The following is an 8,314-nucleotide window of genomic DNA, read 5'->3' as shown; positions in this document are numbered from 1 at the left end:
GCCCCTGGTTCTTCTAAGCAACAAAGTTCACTGAAGAAGCAAATGTTCAGTTTATAAGGGGGGGGGGATGAAACCTAAACACAAAGAGAAGATGGGGAGAATTTTATTTTATTTATTTATTTTTTAAATGGGGCACTGGAGTCTTGTCCAGAACTGTCTGCCCCTTCTGACTGACTATGAGGTTGAGAGGGGGAGTTGAAATAATGCAGATAAAGAGGAGCTAAAAAGCGTTTGAGAAAGACAAAGCTCAGACACAGGAGAGAAACTGCTGAATCTTTAAGTGAAAGGTCCCTATTATGTGTGTGCACTTCACAGGGATCCTATGGCCTGAGAGGCAGTTTATAGAGTACATTGGCTGTTTGCAATTGCTGCATTTTGAGAATCAGGTGGAGCGAGTTCTTCCTATAAAGTCTAAGGTAAGTCGAGCTGTGAAAAGCTGTCCAATGAGCATTGGTTGGAGATGCAGTGAAATTGGGTAGTCCATAAGACAAGGTAGGCCCACTTGTTTTCCTTTTAAAAAATAATAATAATAAGTTTTATTAGGGAATATAGAGGGGGAAATACAAAGCTTAATATCAAATATCTTTTCTCCTTTTTAAATCTGAACTAAGACTTTAAGGAGAAAAGGAGTAGGAAAAGAAAAAGAGAGAAAAAAAAGAAAAAAGAATAGAAAAGAGGTTAAAAGGCAGAGAAAAATAAAATTTTATAAAAATATAGTGGACAAATGAAGAACTTCCCATTCTTCATCTGTCCACTATATATAAACACTTGTTTTCCAATGCAAAGAGACTGGGGGGGGGGATCAATGCACACTGAAGAAGAGCCGTTTATCTGAATGTACCCAGAGAGTCTATGGCCGAGGGCTGCTACTCACTTTCCATTCTGCACTTGGTTGCATATGCTACATCAACAGAGGACAATGCAAGGGCTAGATAGAGCATTCTGCAACCTTCACCCAAAAGGCTCCATCCCCTGGAGTCCTCTCTTGCTGTCGCTGTCAGTCAACCTCCCTCTGTTCCGCTCTCATGTTCATTTGAGGCAGAGACAAGCAAAGTGGTGCAATTCTTTCGTTGCTGCTGCTTCAGGGAAAGAAAATACATTTACATTACTAAATGTGGCTTCCCAGCAAGCGCGTGCCCAAGTGAAAGCAACCAGCAGTCTTTGATAAGGCAGGAAAAGACTATAGAGGGGGAAAAACAAATAACCCTCATTCACCCATCGTGAATTGAGATAAAGGCAAGAGGAACAAGTGGTTAAAAAAGCAACAGCCTCTGACATTTCCGCTTCAAGCAAGCTTTATCACAGAATAGGAGGCTTTTATTTTCTTACCTTTCCTTTTGATAGTCTCTCGTGACGCACTTATCAAAGGATGCCGCCTGACTTCCTTTTGCACTCTGCTGTGTTCAGATCTGTCATTTCATTGGGTTTTGATTGCTCTGCTCATTATTCTCCATTAGGGATGGGCTTGGCAATCCTTTACCTCCAGAAAGATGTGTTATATCTAGAGCAGAAATTTTGCGGTCAAGAAGGCTTCTAAAGCCCAGCCAGATACAAATTCTATAGTTTGCAAGAAGTCCAGGAGTTGTGGTTTCCCAGCACTATCACCTGAAAGCTACATATATATATAGATAGATAGACGATAGATAGATAGATAGATAGATGATAGATGATAGATGATAGATGATAGATGATAGATGATAGATAGATAGATAGATAGATGATGGATAGATAGATAGATAGATAGATAGATAGATAGAGATAGATATAGATATATAGATATATAGATATAGATATGCAATAGCAAGCATTTACCAAAAGCGACATGAAGGAATACACAACCTGTAAAATTAATTTCCCTTGCGCTGTTTTATTTTCCTATAAATTTCAACATGCTTTACGCCGCCTCCTGTTAATTCAATGCATCACAGATTTTCACACCCCGACATAGATTCAGCAAGCAGAGAAGCTGGAAAACAGAAGGATGGGCACAATAAAGGGACATTTTGCATAATCACTGAACATATGACCAGGCATTTATATTTTTCGCCCACATTGTAGGTTGTTTTTTTCCATGGGAAATCAGCTCAGTGAAGAAGCTACAAAACTACCAGGTTACACTTTGATAGGAAAGCACAAGTGCTTTGATTTATGATGCCCTATCTGTTAGAGCTTTGCAGTGGATTCCAACGAGTCCCAAATGGAATCGGCTGATTTGGAGAAATTTAGGCCTTGGTCAAGTAGGATTGAGATAGCTCCTGGTCACCAAAGGTCAGGCTGCATGCCCAGAGCAATCTAGGGCTGCCTTGGGGCAGCACATAGGAGGGATAGGCAGGTGTGGTGAAAAGGAGGAGAAAATGCAAGAAGAAGGGACCTACCAAGCAGCTGCATCGTGGTGGGAGAAGGTCCAGGTGAGCAGATGTCTCTACAGAGGAATAAAGGTAAAGGGACCCCTGACCATTAGGTCCAGTCATGGCCGACTCTGGGGTTGTGGTGCTCATCTCGCTTTATTGGCCGAGGGAGCCGGCATACAGCTTCTGGGTCATGTGGCCAGCATGACTAAGCCGCTTCTGGCGAACCAGAGCAGCGCACGGAAACGCCATTTACCTTCCCACTGGAGTGGTACCTATTTATCTACTTGCACTTTGACGTGCTTTTGAACTGCTAGGTTGGCAGGAGCAGGGACCAAGCAACGGGAGCTCACCCCATCGCGGGGATTCGAACCGCCAACCTTCTGATCAGCAAGTCCTAGGCTCTGTGGTTTAACCCACAGCGCCACCCACGTCCCTCCTACAGAGAAATATATGCTTCTGGTTTGGATCACTCCCATTTTTTCTTTTTTTCTTTTCACCCGACTGCTTCCTCTGCAAAGATAGAAAAGCTCCTTTTTTAAAGGAAACTTCTCTCTCCCCCCACCCCAATTTGGATTCAAAATCCTAGAGGACTTTATGCTCTAGATTTTAGAGGAAGGTCAGGATTAAGATTTCAGATTTCTACATGAACCATGCAATTTCTTGTATATAAACAAATCCAGAATGTACATCTATAGGGATTTCAGAAGCTGATCACAAGACCCATTATGCAGCGCAACTACAAGAAACATTACAAAACCTTTATTTGCTATAGTTACCATACTATGTGAAGGTGATACACAACTGGAATTCTTCAAAAATTGAGTCTTTGGATAGTCCATAAAAATCAGGAAATGAAACACCAAAGAGAAGACATTTGTTGATTTTTGCATATGCATAATTATATGGAAAATCTTATACATTGGCATTATCATTGTTACAATTTATTACCTGCCCTTCACCTTTACCCCCCTATCTTCTTCACATAAGTATCATTAAATAAGGTATTGACCTGCCATGGTCACCGCTGGTTAAATGGAAAGAAATCTGCCTATATTTGAGACACCTAAGCACCCAGCTCATTTTCTGCAGCCCTCAGAAAGAAATTTGTTCCTTTTAGCAAAAATGAATACTAAAGACCTTAACATCTGCCCTGATACCAACTCAGTTCATTTGGGGCTCAGTCCTTCGTGTGTTTGCTTCTACTTCACTGAGTCTTGATAGCAAACCCATTTTTCCATGAAATATGCACACTGCATAACACTGAACCGTTCCTTTATTAAGCAGACTAAGACTTCCTTAAAAAAAAAAGCCTCCGCTACAAAAAAAATCCTTTATTTTCACACAGCCCAACCTAGGTGATATTTTCTGTACTTCCCACACAAACCAAGTGAAGGTACCTATGTTATTTGGAGCCAGACATATATTCTTTAAGAAGCTGTTTCACAGGGAGCAACCAAACGCCTTCAGAATTCCTCGGCCAAATGTGCCGCAATAATTCCACCGACAGTCTTATATATGAAGTGACTAACCATATTAGGCCACAACAAGGGCACACCTACCTCTGCTGAACAAAAACAAAAGCTACCAACCAGAAGGAAAGAGAAATTAAACAAAAACAACTCATTTGTCTCTAGGGGGGTGTCTCAGAATTCATACACTCTTTAACAGAGAAACATCATCAAATTTACAATTGCTCACGAGACCTCTGACCAGCAGTTATGTCTGAACAGGGAGTTCCAAAACAGGCGGGTGTTGTGGAGTTGTGTGCACATACCGTACACCAGGTTCCATGTCCCCACTTGCTCCACCCCGATGTTCACACACTGTGCAGGAAACTTTGAAGGGGGCTTCCAAGCACATTCGGCTGAATGCACTTTGAAACCTCGCTGTAATGGGGAACCCTGTGTCAACATAAGGAAGCTTCTAAGTTTGGATTAGATATCCCGCTTTATCACTACTCAAAGGAGTCTCAAAGCGGCTAACACTCTCCTTTCCCTTCCTCCCCCACAACAAACACTCTGTGTGGTGAGTGGGGCTGAGAGACTTCAAAGAAGTGTGACTAGCCCAAGGTCACCCAGCAGCTGCATGTGGAGGAGCGGAGATGCGAACCCGGTTCACCAGGTTACGAATCTACCGCTTTTAACCACTACACCACACTGGCTCTCTGAATGCTCTTAGAAGCCCAGTCATAAGGGGTTGGATAGCCATCTGCCCATGAAAGCTTTAGATGAATTTCCTACACTGCAGGGGGTTGGACTAGATGATTCTACGATTCTATGATTCTGTGATCTAGATATTCCGTTGTAGGTGGAGCCAATGAGGCTTCCTTTTGTTGGGGATGTTGGGGGGTGGGCCTCCACATGTGATCATATCTCCCCATCTCATGTCAGCATTCCTTTTCAAGGATAACACTTGAACAGAAATATGAACTCTATGACAAGAATGAGGAATATGTGGCCTTCCAGATGTTGATGGATTCCAGTTCCCATTATCCCCAGCAAACGCAATCAACAACACCTGGAGGGCCACAGGTTCCCCATCCCTGCCCTGTGATTCTCCAGTCTATCGCTTCAAACTAAAACTCCTGCTCATGACGGTAAGCTGGAATTGATGGTCTCTCTCTTCAGCTCTTTCTACTGCTCACACATCTATTCAATACAACATGGCATTCTATCCTAAGGGCTTAAAGTGTGTTTAAAAAACAGATGTGAAATATAAACTACATTCAGTTAAAATAGCCTCACATTTCAGGTCTGTAGCCATAGAAACAGATTTTATCAAACAGCTGGCAAGCTGCAATACTTAAATAACATACTTCGTATGACCCATGACCATAAACTTGCTAAGCCAAAGCTATGGGGCACCAGTAACCAGATCACAATCCAGTTCAAAAGCCTTGCATCACTTCTAGAGAAATCTCAGGAGAAGATTTTATAAACCTGAAGAGCAGAGAAGGGAAACCTCAAGATGTTGTTGGATTCCCATCAGTCTCAGCCAGCATGGCCAATGGTCAGGAATTACAGGAGTTGTAATCAGATGTTACTACATCTGACCACAAGTCCCTGTCTTAGTGGAAAGAAATGCACAGAAATGGGCTACTACCAAACCTTCCAGGCTCTGTTATTTTTAAAACCTTGAGAACAGAATATAGATTAAGAAAGTATGTTAGTAGCCACTTTGGTGGCCAGTTTGGCCAAAAGGTAGGATATAAAGTTAAAGGGAAATAATTTGTCAATGTGCATTCTGGTGGGGCCTTGAAGGTCAGGATCTGGATGTCTAAGACATTTTTCTTTGTGTTCAAAAGCTTTAAGGTGTACTTCTTCCTGTTCCCCTTTTCCACATATCAAATTCAGGTCTTTATTCAATCCAAGACATCCAATCTATTATGCAATAACTCAGTCCTTTTACATGTCAGATCTTCACCTTGCCTTGCAAACTTTGAATGACCCAGATTAATTTATGCTCGTTTTGAGCTGCTCCATAGCACATGACTCTACTATGTAATACTTCACAAGCTCTACTTGTAATAATAATAAATAAAGCCTTTCCACTTGAAACCAGTTTCTCACAGTTTGTCTGAAAATGGTTGAAGTTCACCCATCTCATATTGGGCAACATTATAAGTGCATAAATAAACTGAGTGACGTGTTCAAAGACACCTCCTCTCATGTTAGGTTTATTTTAGGAACATAAGAAACTGCCTTATATATGGAGTCAGACCATTGGTCCATCTGGCAATTGCTCTTCTGGATTTCAGACGGGACTTTCCCCTAGGCCTTATGAGATACTGGAGATGGAACTTAGGAGCATTAAAATGCAAATCATTTTCTGCCATTGACCTGCAGCCCTACCCCATCCTTAATACTTTATGAATTGAATACCACAGCTCACCACTTCAGACTTGCACAATCCCTGAAAGCTTTTGCTAGATGATCTACCCTTGAGGGTTTTTGCTGTTGTTATTATTTATATATGGTACAGATGCAACAGCAGACATAGATCGGGATGGTGCAAACATCTTGTATTGGAATTTGCATCCGTGAGCTACATTTTAAATGGTATGCTAATGTATTATCAGACTATTCAATTTTCATGTCTCTAACAAAAAAAAAAAGAGGCTGAAGACATTATTTTTTAAAAAGGTCAAGTGACACACACAGAGAGACTATGGCTAAACTGATGCCTTAAATTACAAAATGCCATCTCTCCCCCACCCCCGCCCAAAAAAAATGCAAAATGTCATCTCCCTGCAAATAATAAACCTAGATAGAAAATCTTGTTGAATGAGTTTGAGGTTCAGATCCTTTATGGTAAATACAATTGGATCCACTGTGTCATTGAACATTCCATTAGACATCCTTAAGCTTGAACAAAGGAAAACCTTAACAATCCATTTACTCAGCTTCAGCAGCCAGGTCAGAACAAGATAATGCAGAGTAAATGAATAGATTGAACGAAAGTTCTTACTTGAACTTTTCCGGGGTTTTGTTTGGAGGGGGTTGTTATCATGTAGCATGGTCATGAAGCCAAATGAGAGAGAGAGGACAACGCTAACTTGCCCTCAGTCTAGGAAACCTGAGAGGAAAACAGTGGTGTCTGTTATTCACTGATAAACTGCCCAATTCATACTTCTCAAATCAGTACACAAACTGAAACACAGCTATCCTTCAAACTTCACACTTCTCTGAAATTTGTGATGCATATTGTGGAAATGCTCTTAAAACACATCTGTTAGTGGAAATAACATATAAAAAATACATTATATTATGGGAAATTGCTTGCAAAATGTGTATGTTAGTCAAAACGATATACAAAAACGTGTTCATTAGTAGAAATTTGTACTAATAGGCTGACGAGGATTTCACAAATCGCTGCAGAAATGTGAAGAATTGAATTTAAGATTGGACAAACGAGAAACCCAAAGAACTGAAACTGGTAGATTCATCCATCTTGATGGGAATCTGAGGTAAGATACCCACATAGCAGATGTTGTCCCCCAATTCCATGCAAAGGCAGCATTAGGTCCAAAACAGTTTACTGCTGCAGAAGATAAGGCTTCAGTACGACAGTTCTGGACAGTGATACATAGATACAGCTTGTGGGCTTTTGCAGATGCAGATATGTACAAATAGAAAGTATTCCTGTTACTGCAGCAATTTAGGACATAACACAGACTACAACTTACTCACTGACTGACCCTGACACCCTGACAATTAGCAGATGTGCCTTAATCACTTATATAGCCAGCACTGGACCATTGCCATAGCAACTGCCTTGGCTGATCATGCACCTGTTGGCTTATATCATACATGATTTTTGCTCATGAAGGAAATTAATTCCTTCCTCCATCCAGTTCCTCCAACACATCCATAGTGGATGTGTTGTGTTGTCTGGTAAGCCATTCTAGCATCAGCTCAGGTTGCTAATGTCAGCAGGAGTGACCATCTAACCAGCCTCCATGTCCTTGTACAGTGCTGACTGCATCATCCTGGTGCCCAAAGGTAAAGGTGATAATTACTCCCTGCCCACCACCACTGCCACTTTTTCCTTCCTGCCATACAGAAGCCATCAGCACTTTTGCCTAGCAAATGGCTTCATTAGCTGCACTGTATTCTAAGCAACATGAAATAAAATTGTTTCATTTTTTAGGATTAGATCACTTCTCGGCCTTTGGGTTTAATTTTTATCACAGCTGGTGAATCTGACCAGTGTCAGTCAAATTTTGAAGTGCCAACCTTCACAAGGCTCAGATACATTTTTTAAACCATTGTTTTCTTTTCAATCTATAGTAAGCAAGTGCCATTCCATCTCTGGAATTAATAGTGTGTATGATAACTACATGTTTTGCACGTTATGCAAAGTACTGAAAACAAATGTCAATCCTGTTATGTAAAGAAAAGAAACTTAAAATTATAGTGCTATGATGTCATTTTAAAAAAAATGATATTAGAACAAAGAAGGTT

The 8,314-nt window shown here is 40.9% G+C and overlaps 1 long non-coding RNA gene across 1 annotated transcript; it reads right to left on the bottom strand.

The window, feature by feature from the left end:
* Window positions 1–225: 225 nt before the first annotated feature.
* On the bottom strand, window positions 226–6,885 carry LOC310676570. The gene is made up of 4 exons (XR_014510622.1): window positions 6,819–6,885; window positions 1,330–1,501; window positions 875–1,079; window positions 226–510 (listed from the first exon to the last, which is right to left on the bottom strand). It is a non-coding gene; the product is annotated as an uncharacterized lncRNA (long non-coding RNA).
* Window positions 6,886–8,314: the final 1,429 nt, after the last annotated feature.

Source organism: Podarcis tiliguerta (genome assembly GCF_965153285.1).
Source record: "Podarcis tiliguerta genome assembly, chromosome: 4".
NCBI lineage: Eukaryota > Metazoa > Chordata > Lepidosauria > Squamata > Lacertidae > Podarcis > Podarcis tiliguerta.
Note: the sequence above shows the minus strand (reverse complement) of the source record. Positions and strands in the feature narration are given on the sequence as shown.